General features: G+C 37.6%; 1 protein-coding gene across 2 annotated transcripts in view; it reads right to left on the reverse strand.

Annotated features, from left to right (window-relative positions):
• Window positions 1-18,188, reverse strand: part of NEBL (nebulette) — a 246,861-nt gene that overhangs the window by 115,668 nt on the left and 113,005 nt on the right. The gene's annotated exons all lie outside the window — the stretch shown is intronic.

The raw sequence follows: 18,188 nt of genomic DNA on the forward strand, positions 1-18,188 counted from the left end.
TGAAAAGGTCTCAAGTCCTTTCAAACACTTGTGGGAGAGAACATCTCTAGGTCACACACCCAATTAGCCTGATGCTAAAAGGAGCAGGACACTTTGTAAGTGTTCTCTATAGCAGCTAACAGCATTGATCTACACCATGTCTCCTCTAAATAAAAATACCAACTGCACATAGTTTATTTAAATCCACAGCCAGGAGACCTTGTCATATCTCTGTCAGGACTGCTGACAAGTCCTGGTTTTATTGATCTCTTTTCCTCGTGCAAATACCTCCATGCAGTACTAAAACCATTCCTTTCTCACAGATGAATTAGTAGCTGTGCTCCAACAGCTTAACATTATTTTACAATCCCCAGGATCACTTCTGTTGTCCTCCCTTGAAATCTACTCATCTGTTTCAAATCCACCTTGCCATGGGGACACCATACTCAGGTATCAGCCCTGATTTCTCTACAGCCTCTGCTGAGAGTATCATGCTCCTTCTACCCAGTGGTGTCCTCACAGAACATCCAAGGATATCACCTCATCTGCCCCAGTGCTACAGTGACAGAAGCAACTAGAATGACTCCTACATTTCTCTGGCCTTCAAACCCAGCTCTCATCCTTTGATAAGTATCATTTGCCTTTCAGGTTCACAAACTGATTCTTTTACATCTGACTAGTAAAAATAAGTATTTTCAGACTTTGACCATTTAACCCAGAATCTGAAATCACTCCACAAGGGTATTTGTTGAAAGATCACCAAGTTTCCTTTTACCTCTGGGATTATTTAACTTTCTATCTATAATTAATTTCCCAGCAAACATCTTGCCCTCTAGAGCACCAATAAAATTAGTTCAAATCTTTAACCAAGGAGTAGCCACTGGGAAAATGACTAAAAGCATCCCCCTTTGAGATTCCCCTTTGAAAACACCACACCTTGAAATCTGCCAGCCATCTGCCTCACTGACCACAAACCCTCCTTGAACAGTACTGTGGTCCAGCTTCAGAGATCTCACAAAAGTGGGAGGGACACATCTTTCTGCTTCATTCCAAAAATACTGTTACTTTTTATATGTTGTTGTAACTTTCACCCAAATGTGAAATAAGAGCTTACTTATTTCAAATATAAATTCAACGTGTAAAAACATTTCGAAAAATTGGAAAGGATTGGATTAGAAACCACATTCCATTGATTTGAAATAAGAATGCTGGCAGAAGTTATCTTGGTTATAGCTAAAAACTACATTTTAAAATGATCCTTTATTTTAAAGGCTTTATTATTTTTAACTCTGTCAGCCATTTATAATGGACTTTTTCACCTTTTTGTATCGTTTGTATTTAGCTAGTAACTTATATTCAGTATTAATTTCTTTCCATCTACTGTATAAATGCTTTAAATTTTTTAATTTTTATTACAATATTTTATATAAATGTTTCATCACTGCTTCTATATAAAGACAGAATTTAAGAGTCTCTAGTACTGGGTTAGACCAAAGGTCCATCTAGTCTAGTATTCTTTATCCAAGAATGGCCACAAGCACTAGCTGGAAGCAGAATGGACAGGGTATATATTTGATATTTCCCCTATATACACATTCCTTTACTCCAGTTGTTTTCAGTCTGGTGTATTTCCTGAACCTGGTGTGGGTTATTCTCATTCCACAGCAGTTTTTTCTCAGGGCTTGCCTTATCCTTGGACTAATCTAGATTTTTCACACTCATATAAGACTTCTAGAACAAAAATATGTCATTTAATACTTTCCATGAGGAAGCACCTCTTTCTGCTTGGCTTGTTTGCCTTCTGATGAGCCTCACTTGTTACTTCCTAGTTCTTGCATGAGTAAACAGAGAAAGCAGTCACTCCCTGACTTGTACCCCATATGAGATAATTGTGTAGCGCTTTCTACAATACCTTTCTGAATTCTTAAACCTCTTTTGTCTAGGCTGAAGACTCCTGTACCAGAACTCATTCATTCTTCCAACTGAATTTAATCATCTTTGGTGATTTTGCAGAATTTTTTTTTCTTTTGAACATACCAGAACCAAAAACATTATTCAAAGTCTGCATGAAAAAAGGGATTGCCACAGATGTATAATCAAGGTTTCTTTTCTTTAATTTTCTTTTTTTTTCCCTATTTATTCCTAATGCATAATTTTTTTTTTTTTTTTTTACTGTTACCAAGCACTGAGATTTTGTCTTCAGAGAAGTCGCTTATGAGAGGTAAAGGTCAGTGCAGAGGCCATTATTTTATAGATATAAGTTATACATACATATTTATCTGAACTTAAAATCACATTTTCTCTTGTAATTTTTTGTTGTTGTTACTCACATTCCATTCTTGTCCTACCTTGAATAACTTACCACAAAATTGCATCATTCTTTGCTTATCCCCTTTATCAGGTCCTTCATGACTATCAGTTCTGATAGTCATGATTCTGATTCTGTTTTGTGTCATGTTGCATTTCATTGCAATGGGGTTACAGTTGTGATACATTTAAGTAATTTGCTTTAAGGTTAGCAAATAGGGCCTTTTAATAGTCCAAATAAACACACCACTGCCTGGAGTCATGGTCTGCTCAAACACACCTACTTCAATCAGATCATAGCCATAATAACTGCCCAATTTTTACACTGCCAGTTAATTCTGCTCCTCTATCAGAGTAAAACTTGATATCAAGTCTATCATATTGACTAAGGGACTGGTTTAATAAGTTGCCATCTGTTAAATTTATAAATTGTCCGCAGAGGGTTAGCAATTAAAATCTGTTTCCAAACAGTTATATAGCTTTCAATTATCCAAAAATTTTCTTAATAAACATCAATTTAATTCTTAAGACTATTTCTTACTATTCAATTCTTTTAGCAGTGGCCATAAAAAATTTAGCAGCAAAAAGCTATTCTGGCAAGATCTTAATAACATTTTTGAAAATATAAAATAGTTTACACCTCTTTCATCAAGGACAAGCCTACCTTGAATGATCTCATTTCCTTTAAGAAGGAAACAGAGTAAAAGTGCCAGAAGGAAGCTGGCAGACAGTTACTGTAGAATACTGATGAATGACACTTTGTTCATGCATTCTTTCTGCATAAGCCTTGCATCCAGTTCAATGACCTGAACAGCTCAATAACAGATAATTCTGTGTGCAGATGTTGATTTGAGGGTCTAAAATAGACAAAAATGGACAACAGCACTGCTTTTTAAAAGGCACCATAGATTTGTTTCACCACTCAGAGAGATTTCACACTATCGTTTCTATTCTTAAAACACATTTTCAAAGTAAAGTTTACTTACAGACATCTCCTCTTAATTCTGCAAAGTAAATTTTTCCATGTTCTTTTGCTCTTCATATACATAACCCCTGTTTGTAGATTTCAGTATTAAAAAGCCTTGAGAATATTATATTATGATTTAGGGGTTTAAAATTGTTTTTTCAAGACAGCACTGCTTATCATCACATTGACTTTTAGCACTTTCATCAATAGAATTAATTTCATTTTATTAAGGCTACTTTTTAACACTGTCAAGCAGGTTCCCACAAAGCAGAGGAGTTTGGAATTCTCATCATCTCTATCATCATAATTTCCATAAGAGAATTACAGCAAAATATACTGAAATAAGATATACTTGATTGAGCCAGAAAGTCCAGGAAAGGATAAAAACTAAATATTAATAAAAATAACAATAAAAATACCTTTTTTGAAAGAGTGTTTGAAATTACTTGATTTCCTGTATTCTAATTTAAGAGTACTTCTAACCAACTTGTCAAAGCTAAAGATGTATGAGAGGGAAGTGTGGAAAGTATCTCTGTAGGAAAGCACAGACAAAGCAGAGATGTCTGCAAAACCCTGTACAAGAACAAGACTCAGGATCCCAAAAAGAAATTTAGTTTGAAAGACAAAGGAGTCTTTATAGACCACCATTTCAATAAGCAATGACTCTTTCCACTTCTAGATATAAAATCAAATGTAACCAAGGACACACAACAAAAAAGGAAAAGGAAATAAGGCAAAAAAAAACAGATTATTGCTAGCCATGTGACAGCAGGCTTCTTTTAAAAGAACTATCATTAAACAAAAGGGAAAAGGGAAAAAAAATTTTAAATGAGCTACTCACTTAAGAAGAGAGCACAGTAAACAAATTAGAATTTAAAAAATGCTGACTGTCTATGGGGACAAGGGTTGTCAAAGTTAACTGTTGATAAGAAAGACTATATAGCTTTTAGTACTTTAGTATTTTAGTAAACTTAAAAGTTAAGTTTGATAAAAGTTGTTATCAAACAATGCAAAAAGTATACTTGAAAATTCCTCTTAATATACAGCTAAACATTACTTTATTCACCTCCAGAGTTCAGGGTCCACTATTTTCATTCAGAAAGCTATTAGCTACAGGGGACTGCAATTGGCCTGCAATTGGCCAAGGTCATTTGGAGCAATAATTCTAACACAAACAAACTTTGTTTGGCAATTAAGTATATGTCTGCTTCTAGACAAGTGAGGGTTGCATGACTGCATTTGAATAAATAAGCCATGCATTCTATAATCTGGTTTGATACTGCTCTAATAGCATATAAATGCAACAGTCTTTATGTATCAGTGCAAAAATGCTCCAGAAAAATCTAAGAACATTAAAAATATTCTAGAGTTTTTTAGGGAAATTGTCACAGTTCCTACCTAGAGCTCCAAGCCCATGCACACAGGCTTAGACTACTACCAGTCTGCTGAAGCAGAATCCTAACATGGCCCTAAAATATGGTTTGTAAAATAAACACAAAAAAGAAAGCAATGTAGATCCAGTGTTGCAGTGAAGAACAGGAGACAAAATAAAACCAAAAAGAGTAGCAGGACATCCCCTCAGTTTCAGGTTCACACACAAGTTAAAGGATTTCCCTTTGTTTAACAATCCACTGGCAAGGCATTTGGAGCTGGCCACACAGATCTACCAAGGCGTTTGGCCTCCTGTCCCCTGATAACCAAATGTCTTTGGAACAAGTACACAGATTAATTGTTCCAGTACACCAATATGGTGAACTGGAATGTACTTGCACCTCTACATTTCCTGGCACTTTTGCAATCAAAACAACAAGCTAATATGAGATTAATCCCACCCCAAGAAACACATTCCACCCCCGTGAGATGCTACCAGACAGTCTCAGGAGAATGCCACCAACCACTGAGCTGGCAGAAGACAGTCCCAGGTTCAAAAAGAAGGCAGGACAGTAAGAGGCACATCAGAACTGGCAAAATTGGCCAAAGATGACTAACTCAGATCTCTCCTGGAAGTTACACCTCTTGCCTCCAGAGAAGAAAACACTCTACAACCCATTCATGATTTGGATAGAGTTGAATTGGAAAAAAGGAACTTTGCTGTGAAGTTAAACTGGTTGTGACTGTTTAGATTTCTTTTCTTATGCTGGGCATCAGAGAATGAGAGTTTCAGTTTTCTTGGTAGAGTTGGAGATGGGACAAATGGAAGGAGGGAAAAGACTCCACTCTAAAATAGCCAAATACTTGATCTCAGCAGTAAAAGACACATGAGACCTTGAGCTATGGTCCTTCACACATAAAACATGGACCCTCTTTGATTTTCATGTACAAATGCAGCATTTAAAGTTACAGCTGATATTTCAAATTCAAGTGTCTTCCATCTATCCACTCTCTGAATGCACATCAATTTAACTGTGCATCCAGCAGGACTGAAGGTGATCAGCTCATCACTTTCCTCTAAAATTATAAACTTTCATGAGATTTCCAAAATTCTGCATAAAATTGGCATATTATGTACACAGATGCATGACCCATGTTCAAGTTTTTCAAATAGGGACTCAGATCTGAATTCCGCTTTGGCTCTATGAAATTTCATATTAATTATTCTGATTTCTCTCTTTTTCCCTCTCTCTTCTTTCTACCTCTTTGGCCTTATGAAAAATAGGTATGCAAAGTGAGACTCTTTCAATGGCAGAGATACATAGGCAACAGAGAGAGACAGCAACCTACATGTGAAACAAGTGCCTCACACAATCATCTATCACACACTCTGAGCACAGAAACAGGGTTCTCCTCATTTAGGTTACGAATAACTTTGAAAGGTTCCACACTGCAGCAAAAGCATTTGCAAAATTTCAGCACCTTTCAAATAAAAAGTAACCAGGAAACTCTTACTGCAATAGGTCAAACCCAGAGCTACGTCCACATCTATAGTGAATAAGAAGACTTTTAACAAGGTCTTGAAATTTTACACTGTTTCATATACTCATATCAAGACAGGAAATAAAATTACCTGAACTTCATAAAAAGCTGTATGAAACCAGCAGGCAAGGAATATCTGAAGCATATTGCCATATATATGACATGTCACCATATGATCCTTTTATCTAACAACATACTGCAAATCCTTGTGATAAAAGTTTTCCATTGCTATTTTCTACATTCACTAAAATTTCCAACATATCTGCTGTTATGCAGATTTCTATGTGTCCAAACTGAAAGAACCTAAGAATAACTATGCACTCTGAAATCATAAATATCATTATATGGACTGTTAATAATCTATCAAATTGGGCCTGGCAGCCACAGAGGAGTAGTACAAAAAAATAAGGTTTATGTATGGAGTTAGAAAATATGTTGATTGATCCAAGAATTTCAAATTCAGACAGATAGATCAGCTCATTGCACAAATAATTTAACAAGTTGTGTTAACAGAATGGTGCTGAAAGATACCAAGAGGAAATACCTTAAGGGTCTGACCATGATTAATTTTATTAAGTAATTTTATTAATGAGGTATGGCTGTAAAAAAGATTCTCTATGTTAAACTAATCAGGTTTGAGGTCTGGAGCAATCAGAGGGAATTAAATATTACTTAATGCAAAAATATGTTCTTCAGAGAATTTCTACTGCAAGTTACAGGTTTGATAGTTGGAAAGAGACATTCTTGCATATCCAAATTAATCACACAGTAATTGCAGGCCACCAAAACAGCCATGAAGAAAACCAAATATAATCCTGAAATTAATCAGAAAAAGTGTATTTTAAATTTCAAAGTAGCGTGAAAAACACTCTCAGCCTCTCTACTCAAAAAAAAAGTGAGTTCCCATCAGAACAGGCAGAGTCAAGACTCTGGCAAGGGCACATGAAAACTACTCACTTCTTCAGCTTCATATAATGAAAGTCTGAGAATGACACCTCTCTCAACACATAACAGAGGCAGAAGTGCCATGCAAACAAAAAGATAATGGTTGCCCTTCCATAAAGAACTATTTTGTGAAAATTGGATGAGGCTTCTTACCTGCAGCAGGTGAAATTAAGGAACTGTCTTCGAAAAGAGTAGGCTAAAGCCCATTAGATTAATACAGATTTCGACATGGGTTTTGGGAACTCTCTATGATATGCCTTTCCTAAAGAGAAGACTAGAGCTGATGACTCAAGACACTCTTCTTGTACTGTTTCCTGTGCTCCCAAGTTACCACTTAGAAAATTTACACACACAAGTAACAACCAGCAGCCACATCATACAGCTGTTCTACCATTTTCTTCAAAACTTGAAAGGGTTTTCTAAAGGCCCTCAGCATAATTATTCCCATTTTATAGGAAAGGAAACAGAATTGAAGTAGCTTGACATAGGCAACAAAGAATGCCATCAGAAAGATCAGGAACAAAGGGCAGACTTCCCAAACCCAGTTGTAGTAATTTGTATTGCCCTGTCTTCATACAAATCAGTGATGGCTGATCCATCCATTCAATCGTGTCTAAGAGAACTTGTCTGACAAACAAGCAACACCCCAGGTAACACCTGGATAGACACTTAGGGCAAAATAATCTGAAGCTCTCAAGATCAGGCCCAAAACATGCATTACAAGATTTCTGAGAGCAAATACAGAGACGACAGCTAAGGACCTGCCTCAGTGGCCCTTACAATGCAATGTTCTTAAGTGCAGTGAGTAAAAATGCTCACACAGTAGGAAATAGTTCCTGAAACCCCTCTCCTCTGTACAGCCACTTCTTGAAAACGAGTCAGAAACAGCCTGAGAAAATGGCTCCATTTCTGTGCAGTACATATCTGATAATAGAAACCAAACACTGAGCAGGATACACAGGTGAACAAAAGCCAGATCCACGGGATACATTCTAACAGCCAGCTTTATTAGTTTAACAGAGATGGACTGTGTGCCTCACCTCTCAACCCTCACATTTTATTTAGAGTTATGTCAGAAAAGGTCATGTTGCAAAATATAAACAAATTGCCCACATGGAGCAGATTTCCTAGGATTCCCCAAGTTCCTCATGCTGTTCTGAGCCATAGGACTATCTTTTCTGACAGGCACAGAGCTACCAGATAACTCCTAAGTCCCATTTATACCTGTGGGATACACTCAATTCCCAAGTCTCATTGATACATCTGGCATATATTTATACACTCCCCAAAAACAACAGAAACCAGCTAAATTTCTGGCTACCCTCCCCTCCCTCCTGTATCTCTCACACACACACAAAGAGCGTGCTTATTTTCTGCAGACACAGACACAAAAAAACATGGTAAAATTCAGTTCTAACACCAGACAGATGCTGTATGGCATCCCCAAAACTTCAGAGCCAGCATACCAGCTGTGATAGCTCTCACAGACATCTCAGTTATCTACTGCCAACATTTTGAGGCTTTATCAATTGCAGCCTGGCTCACTACTTATGCACCAAGCTTCCCTGTCAGGGGTCTCTGACCAGGCTAATTTTGCAGATGGCAATAACCACCTAATCAATCCATGTCTTTCTAAGTCCTAATGGAGCACCTGCACATCCAGGCATGAATCTTCCTCTTGACATCCTCCACAAACATAAATTACAAGTTCAGTGCATGCACCAGACAAGTCTCAGTGACCCCTTGACAGGGCAAACAGAGGTCATGCAACAAGCTGATTTTCAGCGCCCACTATTTCCAGCCTTCCTCTTTCTGAATTTTAAAGCTTGGACTTGCAGTTAGCATCATACTCAGGTCTCAAGGGAACACAACTTTGAAGTGATGTCTCATTTCAAAGCCTGATAGCATAAGCAAAGTTTCCATTAGAAAGTTCTGCAGTGTAACAGGAGCAGATCTCTAGGATGAAATGGTTCTAAGGACATAAAATATTTTACAAGAGGGGGAATAAGCTACAGCCTAGCTCTACTCTGGTCCAATGGACTGGATACACTTTGGTGGTTGGAGCACATAATCCAGTTTATGAATTCACTTTGTATGCTTCAAGAGGGTCCTGCACTGCCAAGGCAAGTGTGGCAACATGATAAGGAGATTCACTTGAAAACCAGTAAAAAATTCTAGCGGGGTAAAAGCCATCTTGCTCATGACTTATACCTTGTCTGCCAACTGCCATGCCATGCAAAAACACTTGCATGTATGTAAGGAATACCCATCACATCTTAGTTACCTTTGCATCTCAGCCACCTCTTCAAAAATTCACCATTCGAGGCTCAGAAATGTTCTCTGGATTGTTACAGAAAGCCTGTGAGGACAATCAGATGTCATGTATGAAGCCCACTGATATCAAAGGGGATCTAGGGTCAGGTGCATAATTATTAATCCTTTTTAACTTTGTACATTCAAGCCAGTTATGGCTGACCAAGGACACAATGGGTTGGTCCCAACTTGGCAGGACAGAGCCACAGCTGTGTCTAGAAATAGCACGAGGTACTGAGCTTAGACTCACTAAACTTATTGGCTCCACTGCTGACACCATCACGGTTCTGTCACTGCTCAGTAATGCATGCCAAGGCAAGTACTTGTGGAACAGTCTCCCCTCACTAAGATCATTTCAGTTTCCTGCTATCAGCATACCAGAGCCTTACCAACCCTGCATTTGGATAACAGCAGTTAATATTTCCTGATTAATTTCAGTTTCAAAAGCTTGTCTAATGTTTATTTCAATGTCTTTTATATTTCTCTGGTTCCTATATTAATGGTTTCATGTTTTTATTATATGCCACATACTTGCTTTTCTTTTAAGTATAGTGCCTGACTGCTACATTTCCTGCTCCTAGTTCTTGCCTTATAAAAAACCATACAGAATCACATTCACATCCGCAGTTATATTCTACCTATAACTTAACAGACTTTTTCCATGTAATGGGGTTTTTTTAATACCAAAAGCTCAACCCTCATTTGTGTCTTCTGAGCATTCTTTCCACTAATTTTCAATATAGGCTGATCATCTAATCTCCAATCCCACAATAAAGTCAGCTTTCTATAACTTCTGCCAAAACTTCATTGATAATTCTGCTTAATTTTCCATCACCACCAAGCTTTTTGGAGCCTTTCATCCACTCCATTTCTGTTGAAAAGGACCCTGATTGCTAACTCAAGTCAAGACAGCATGTCAGCTCTTATCTGAGCCAGAAACACACACTGTGCAGAAAGGAACACTAAACAAAAGGCAATGCCAAACAAGTGACCTCATTCCATGCCTTGCCCTGGTCAGGTCTACAGTTTACTGGCACAGGCAAATAAAACCTTCCTCTTGTTCTTACAACACTCAGCCAAGGGCAGCCCAGCCCACACCAGAGCAAGTATCTCTGCTGAGCAGGCAAGAAACCATGAGAGATGAGATGGAGGAGATGGAGGCACCTCCACAGATCATTTAGAATCCTTCACTATCCATTAGTGGTACTTGAGGAAACAGCACGACTGAGTGGCTCCAGCTCTGCACACAAAATGGTAGCCAACCTCACTTAAGATCAAAGGTGACCAAGTAACTTTGTCCCACTTAATGATAAGAGGAGGGAGGAGGACCCCTGCTCAGTATTGGCACGCTGAGGTACAGCCTGCAGACACCCAGACCTTGCCCCAGCACAGACTCTGGGTCTTGCCACATAAGGCAATCCTCCAGTCCTCCCTCAAAGACCACCTCTGCTGTGCCAAAATCCACACCAGCCACACTATCCTCCTCAGTTACTTACCCACTCACCATTGTGGAAGCTGGGAACAGCTCTCCTGTTATGCCAAACCTACCAAAATCAGTTAACCTTGGCAACAGAAGTCACACACTCTGGAGTGTATTTCTCCTCATAAGGCTAGAAAAGGGCTAGACTGGCCAAACTGGGTATGGGTTCGCTTTACAACACTGCTCCCCAGTAAAGAAAAAAGGCAAGACCCAGCAAGGAGAAGTTCAGAAAAGACTTCAAGTTCAAAAAAGCCACCTCTGAAATTATATTTTCTTCAGAACTAGATTTTCCCAAAGTCCACTAGGGACTGACATTCCAGACCCCCTCTATTTTCGGTTTGTGGCTGGCTTACTTAGAGACATATTCAGCATCTCCCCCTTTATACACTGTCCTTTGTGAACCAGGTCACTACTCACCAACTGAGGAAAGACAGGAGAGAAAGAAACTCAAGGCAGATCTGGGGAGGGGGCGGTGGGGAAGAAACATCCTTCAGTTTTCCATTAAGATAATGTGGTTTCTAACAGAGAGACTGTGCTGGTGTGAGACAAAGAGCCTTCCAAAAAAAGTACACAAATACCTCTTCAACTGAATCATTATTTAAATAATTATGAGAGCAGAAAGAGTTAGAAAGCAATCTTGTGTCACTAATTTACGGCTTGGAGAAGTAAACTTTTCTTGTGTTAGGATGGTTGGATGGTTAAAAAGTTCAATCATTGGTTATAAATATTACATTACTGGCTTTGTCACAACTGATATATCTACTAACAGTCTAAGGAAATCACAAAACCACAGAAATTTGTCTTAACATGCAAAAAACAAAACAACAGCAACAAAAAAATAAAAGTGCCACAGAGGACCAGATACTCCTGTTGTCAAGGTCAATGAAGCCTGTGATCATCATAGGGGTGAGACATTAAAATCTCCAGGGATCAAGATTAAAGATGGTATTAGAAGAAGCAGAGTATCTTGTTCTTCAGCAGGAGGTTTAATGCCAAAGATGATGCAAAGCACAGAAGCATTAGGTAAGATGGAACTAAAAGGTAAAATGATAAGCAGGCAATGGACAATGAAATAAAACAAGGAAATAAGAAATTATATTTTCCTTGCAAGCACTTAACTACCCAAAAATCTCTGGAGGTGCTAATTCCTATTTCTCAACTTTTTGGCTAATTAATTTTTTCCCATTTTAAAAGCTTCATTTTAATTAGCTCCCAAGTTGAGCTGCCATGAAGAGATTTTATTTTCATTCTCTTTTTTCTATATGTAAAAAAGACTGACTTCAAAAGTACGTACTCATTAAAAATAATTACTGCTTTAGATACCCCTAAAATATATTCAAGGATACCGGAAAAATAAGTTGGGGTTTTGTCATAATTCAGTTGCTTAGTATCACAACAAAAAAAAAAAAAAAAAAAAAGAGCCCTTTATTTAAACATAAAAAAACCTTCCAAGTAGATTCAGTCTTGAAGTCATTAGTGTTTAAACACAGACTCACATCCTTTAGTCAGAAAATGGACAGGGGCTTACAACACTTAACACAGAACACTTCATAGTTTTCTTCATTGCAGCTTGGAATTTCTCATTCCATAAAATACTGCCCCAAAAGGCATATGCAATACAGTCAATACCACAGCAAAATGTGGAAATGGCATACCTGACAATTTATTCCTCACATTTACATGGCTGTTTTAACCTTCAATCAGAATTTTCAGAGTTATAAGTACAGACGTAAACCTTTAGGTCAATATGTATCTGTAACACATTCATCTGTCAACAAGCTGGCAATTACTGTGGATTAAAAATGAAGTCCATGAAATGTTATGTTATGTATTTGAGGATTATGTAGCAGTTTTTAAATTACTGATGTCCTTCATATAAGCCTTGCCTTGCAATATGAATGTTATCACAAATAGAAAATTAAACCAGCGAGACGGAAATTTCTATCTTTTTCTTTTGTATTCTCTAACTAGATTATTCTATTTTATTATTATTTTTACCCAGGAAAAGCCCAAGAATGATTTTTCTAGGCTGGATTGAACACTTTGCTCATCAAGGAATAGAGCAGTCTTATTGAATTGAAGTGTATATCACATAAAGCCATAAAGCAACTCATCAAAGCAAATACAGGTTTAACCAAATACAGGTACAACTTAAAATTTACCAATGCCAGCAACATAAATGAATGCAATGCCTTTGATTCTGGAGTGCAATGACATTGTCCTAGTTTACACAAATACATGATTTAACTATTTCTCTGTAATGCTGAGTTTACTTGATGTTTTCAAAAGAGGAGCATGATAGGACATCCCTATCAAAATATTTAGGTTATCACTTGATTCAATTCTACTTAAAGTCTCCAGTTTTGCAGCCAATTTACATTTAGCATTCATTTCTCATGCATGAGTTGACCCACTTACATATGCAGTAAATCCATGCCTTTGGGGATTTTTCTGGACGGCTTCCTTTATTTCCACCACACAACTCACTTTATTTTGTCAATACAGTGAGCAAGGTTACAGTCATCCTGTCAAATTTATTTATTTAAATTAGAATCAGAAGGACTATACTACTCCCTCTGGAACTTCATGGAAAACTTTTTGAAACTTTGAGGCTACATACTTCTGCTATCAACTGATTTCATATGAAAGCACTAATACAAAAAAAAAAGGCAACAGTTAAAATAATTTCTTCTGTAAACTTATCAAATAGACTTCTGAAACCCTAGAAAAATATAAGAAACCACAACAATAAGTATCACATTATACTTGCCTAGGAAAAAGAGAGAAAAAAGACTTTTTTCTAAGCAACCCTATAGAATAAAGCCAGATGGAATAAGATCATTAAGAAGCAGCTATGTAGGCGTCACATCTGCTTGCTTTGACTATCAGAGATCCACTTAACCTAAAATATTTCCCCCTGCATCTCTGAGGATTCACATTTGAGAAGCTTCAGTGGAGGTTGGTTACCATCCTCACAGTGCAACTGCTGAAAGGGAACTCTCCCCTGGCAGAAATTGTCCCAAGGTCACGTGCCATTCAAGTCCAAATAGACTGGTGTGCAACAGAAAGGAATTTCCATTTTACACAATTTTCTAATGTGCTTCCTTCACACATTAGTAGCTTACCAGAACCTCAGTACAGATTTGCAGATAGTGTTTCAGTGGACTCACCCAAAGGCCTATCTGAATTTACACACCTTACACTCTTGTGGGCAGTATGACATAGAATAAACTGCACCCTAACAGCATTATAAATCCTTATTGCTAATGCTAACCATTTTTCCAAATGCAGTTATGCCTCGGGCAGAGGTTTGTTTTCCAGCTTCTCAAAGACAAAATACTTCTGCATTTTCTAGAGAAGAGTTATGTACCTTTTCATCTGTGTTTCAGAGAAAGCAGCTTTATAACAACATCACTGATAGACTCTAATGCTTCTCCTGCTCTGGATGAGGAAGCTGACCTTTGGCAGGTGAGGAATGTCTCCTCAGTAGGGATATCTGTTTTACTACCCCCACGGAATATGGTCTATAACTGAATTATACATTGCTGAAAACTGAACATCTGCCCTCTCAGCAGAAATTCAACCATAGTTTAAGTCATCTAAATTATTCAGTTCCACCTGTACAGAATTTCATACAGAATTACTGTAATGACTATCTGACATTCCAAAAAGTATCCTTCAAGTTGGCACTCTAGAGTCTAAAAATACTGTTTCTTCCCACATGTTGGGGCTATTGTTATGTAAATCACAAGTATTAAGAAGGAGAGACCAGAAAAGAGAACGTGATAAAGTTATGGGAATAGAAAGAGAAGTCGATGAATCATGAACACACTGCTCTGGATTCTCAGCAATCTTTTCCTCCCCAACAAACTGTAAAATTCCCTAGCAAAGGCTGTGCCTCCCTCTGCTCCTAATAGGAGCCTACACAGAAGATAATGGTTTACTCTAGGTGCTACTTACTGTATTAGCATGAATAATGTCTGTGCATTAGTTCTTCATTTAAATGAGGGACACATATCCATACCCTCCATACTGGAGAATTCCAATACCTCCTTATTTCTTGGACAACTCTGGAAACAATGTAAATGAATGTGGTTAAAGAACTGAGAAAGAAGCATTGATGAAAACTCCACAAAGAAGTTACAGGTTGTTTTTGCAACATTTTATGGCGAGTGGAGTATTGAAATATACAGTAAATAAACAGTAAATGAAAAAACATTAGAAAGCTGAATACTTGGTGACTACTGTCCTACACAGGGATCACAGTAAAAAGAAGTAAAAACAAAGCAGCATGTCACTAAATATCTTCAGAATTTTTCCTGAAAGTGTAGGTAAAGAACTCATATGCACAGGAACTAATTTAACACCGTCTCTAATTTTGCATATTTTGAAAATGATCAGCAAAGAAAGATTTTTCATTTTTAAGTAGAATACACCTTGAGATTTCAAAATAATTCTCAAAGCTTTCTATTTTCTCATTTAGCATGAGTTCTATCTAAAATATTACTTCCATTTCCTTAGATTCATAATTTCTTAAGAATGTGTTCAGTTTTTTTTTTTTTTTCTGGCTTACAAAGTATAGAACCAATGTAAAAATCTGCAAAAAATACTCATGGTCATTAGAATTAATGTAAGTCTTTTGCTAAGTAATTTCTAAAGCATTAGGACTTTACACTTTAAGGCAGAAATTATTTCTGAAAATCAGAAATCAAACTTCAACACAAAGGACCTGAGGCTTGTCAGAATTTCCATTTCTATGAATCTACACAAAACAAGCTTATAAGATCAATCCACAGAAAGAACACAACTGGAATCCATGTATGTATGTTCACTGCACAGGAGCACAGCAGGAACTCCACCTTCTTGGAGAGATACACTCATGTTAGCAATAGGAATGACACATTCAACCTTCTTGTTTCCAGACAGAAAAAATGCTGTTCAACTCAAATGATAAATGCTTAATCACATGAGTTATATGCAGCTATTTGAAGTGCAGCTGTGAGGAATTAAGTCTACAACATACCAAATAATGAATACCTCTTGGAGCTGCAGCTCATGTTAAATGGTCAGAGGTACCAAGGGCAGCAGAAGGCAATCAGCAGCAGGATGCATCTGGCTGACCACACCTGCCACAGACATGCAGCACCAGGGCACTGTTCAACAAATGCTATCCCATCTATGTTAGTCAACACAATTGTCATACATAAATAAATGCTTATTTTCCCAGTGAAACAACAGCAAGATAAAAAGCATGCTTAGGAATACAAGGGCTCAGGAATAAAGTATGAATTACTTCAGAAGCAGGAAAACCCCAGCACTGCCTAGAAGAGCATAAGCTCTTTTTGCATATGATTTAAAATGCCTACCCAGTCTCTCCGTTGATGTGCCAGGGCTGGTTTTGTGAAATGCAGACACTGATGCTGCTGTTAATTTTTCTTGTTCCCTATTCTTCTCCTTCACTTGAATTCAATGGAGGGAAAAAAGCACTTAGAGACAAGTATCTGCAGGCTTTGTGCTGCGAATCCTACAAGTGGAGCTCTGGGCCACGCTGTTAACATTTTCTCCTGCCAATTTTCTCTAAAATCTGTTTTGGCAATTTAAAAGATCATTTTATGTTTGAGCAAGTAAACAGACTGAACAACTCTGCCAATAGCTTCCAAACAGGGAGCCATGGCTCAGTGTCTGTTAGGGACAGTTTCTAATTTCAGATGTGCAGATGTGCACAACTACAGTAGCAATGTGGTTTGTGTCCTCCTTTAGTTGCTACGGAAGATGTATTTTTATCACATCTGAGGTAGTGCCCAATTTCCTTATCATTTGTGTCTTTGTCCAGATAGCAGGTGTTCAGTTGATTCAAATTATGGGGGAATTCCTGTCCTCCTCTGCATCCCCTGAAGCTGTATAAATTTAACTGGAGATAGAATGCAAACTTTGATAATTAAAAGCCCCACACCATGCACCATATTTCATTAAGACATTTAAAGAAAATTAATAGACAGTTTTTCTCATTAGAACCCACATACAACACTTTCAAGAATGCTACAAGATCTTCATGCACTCTTTGCATCCAATAAAGGTTTCACTAACTTCAGTGAGGAGTTCAGCTCCTGATACTTGGGAAGCCACTCCCTTATCCCACCAGAGGGATGATTCTGTGACCTCCTCTTGATTAACTCTACCATCCTTCCTAAGTTCTTCACCAAAACAGGATGCTTTGGAAATGTGTTTTTTAGAGCAGATTTAATATGTTTTCTTATTTTCATACTGTTTTCACTTCAGATACAACCCAAACCTACTGAAAAATGAGTCACGTGCAAATAAATGAGCTGCATGACTTCATTTTGTCGTCTCTCCAGGAGAAGAAAGGCACAAATGTGTGGTGGTTCTTGCTCTTATGTGATTCAAGTTCATAACAGCACCAATGCCAAAGTGAGGAATGCTTTTACATGGGCTCTTAATGCAATGATCACAAGCACTGTGAAAGCTTCCATGCATCCTTCCAGCCATACAACCAAGCCAGCAACCTCTACTATCCAAGCACTGGCCTTTATCTTAATGAAAGCTTCTCACTCCATCAATTTGTATGGACACCTGTTTTCTTTTATACTTTGCAGACATTTACCAGAAACATATTTAAGAAAGAGCAACTTATTTCACGTAGGATAAAACACGCTTCAAGTTATGTATCGAGACATAAAAGTGCTGTGGCAGTAAGCTGCAGCTCATTGCTGCAGACTGCTGAAAGTGTTCCATTTCCCCAAAGAAAATAGTACTAGATTGAGTTTCTACTCCCTCATTTAGCTCTGTGTCATGATAGAGCAACATTTTTTGCCATCATCTTTATTTATTCTGTTCCTTTTGCCACCTTAACCTCTTCCTTGCAAAAGCAGTTTGCAGCTAGCTTAACTGCAAAATCATCAAAATCACCTACAAAAATACATGGGGCTGGGGCTTTTTTCATTTTGAGAATATTTGTATTCATTCTGAAAATCTTCTCAGTTCAAAATGGACCAAAAAACACTACAAGGTCCTTTGACAAAGTGTGCACATTTCTCTGTGAGAACATGTATTTTTTTGTGTATTGACTACATATTTAGTGCCAAAGTATATTGCATATCTGCAGAATTTGGCCCTTAATGCTAAAAAAAAAATCATGAGATTAAATTTCATTCTTGTCTAAGAAGCATCACTCTGGTCCTAACCCCTCCATAAGAGCCATAAAATAAAGTCCACACGTTTGGTCTCAATCTTCAGAGGAAGGATTACTGGCAGCAAAATAACAAT

Source organism: Fringilla coelebs (genome assembly GCF_963513975.1).
Source record: "Fringilla coelebs genome assembly, chromosome: 1".
Lineage (NCBI taxonomy): Eukaryota > Metazoa > Chordata > Aves > Passeriformes > Fringillidae > Fringilla > Fringilla coelebs.